The following is a 1,306-nucleotide window of genomic DNA, read 5'->3' on the forward strand; positions in this document are numbered from 1 at the left end:
GAAAGTACAGATCAATAAGGAGTCCCTAGTGTTGTCTGATACGAGCAAGAAAGTTGTAGCAAAGAAGTTCAAGAAGGCATGCCAGACAAGGTGGTTGTCATTTGATGCAGCAACACGGGCCATATATGACGATTTTCTGGCACTACAGCAGACGTTGAGACAGCTTAAAGACAATGACGCAGTAGCATGTGGCCTGCTCAGTAAGATCGATTCCTCCAAATTTATTGGAACCATCTACATCCTTAAAGAGATTCTCCCTGTCCTCGCCTCTCTAAGCAAGACCTTTCAGCGAGGACAGGTGAACTTTTCCCATATTGAGTCCTCCATTGCTTACACAACCCACAAGTTGACAGACATCGCAGACTCCAAGTCTCCAATAGCAGCTCTCAAGAAAGATCTAGAGGGACCTCTGTCAACCTGCGAGCTACACTTGACTGACACTCAGGGAAAATCAGCTTACAGGTCTTCTAAACAAGTATGTAGCAGCACTAAAGAAGAACATTCATTGCAGGTTTCATGGCGACCTTCCTTATTGTCAGTGCCTTCTCCATCTTTAATCCATTGACCTTGCCACAACCAGGATCTGGTGCTTTTAAGAACATGGAACAAAGCAAGTTAAGACACTGGCAGTTCATTTCTTTCAAGGTGATGAAAAAGAGAAGGCAAAGCAAGAGCAGCTGCTGGCGGAGTGGGAGAAGTTCAAGTTCGACATGCATACTTGGAGGCAAGACATACCGGAAGAGGTAAAGGTGAGCCACCTAGAAACAGCCACAGAATGGTGCCTGAAATGGCTCATTTCCCTCAAGACAACATACAGCAGCGTGCTTCCTGCCCTTGCAAACACCGCTGAAGTGTGCCTGTGTCAAATGCATGGCCAGAACGAGGGTGCAGTGCCCTGAAACGTATCAAGACTAGGCTGAGGAAGAGAGTTAGTGTTGACATGCTTCAGTCTCTTCTGATGATGTCCATCAATGGGCCAAAGCTTGGAACAACTGAATGTAAAGCACTGATCACAGCAGCTGTGGAAAAGTGGCATAGCCAAAAAAAGAGAACAAAGATACCAAAGCATGGCCATGCCACTTCTTCTGCAGCCTCAGCACTGCCACAGATGCATACGAATGAATTATCTGATGCATGTGTACAAAGAGACACTGCTGATCTTCAGCTGGTTTCTGATGATGGTAATGGATCACAGTTGGAGATTGCCAGTGCTGCCCTGAACTTGATTGCTGACACTATTTGCCAAGAAGAAGCAGACTCTGATTATGACAGTCAATGTGACGATTTCAATGATATGATTTTCTAG

At 45.6% G+C, this 1,306-nt stretch overlaps 1 pseudogene; it reads left to right on the forward strand.

Annotated features, from left to right (window-relative positions):
- Window positions 1–573: 573 nt before the first annotated feature.
- Window positions 574–1,306, forward strand: LOC137987894 (uncharacterized; annotated as a pseudogene).

This window comes from Montipora foliosa, unplaced genomic scaffold (genome assembly GCF_036669935.1).
Source record: "Montipora foliosa isolate CH-2021 unplaced genomic scaffold, ASM3666993v2 scaffold_394, whole genome shotgun sequence".
NCBI lineage: Eukaryota > Metazoa > Cnidaria > Anthozoa > Scleractinia > Acroporidae > Montipora > Montipora foliosa.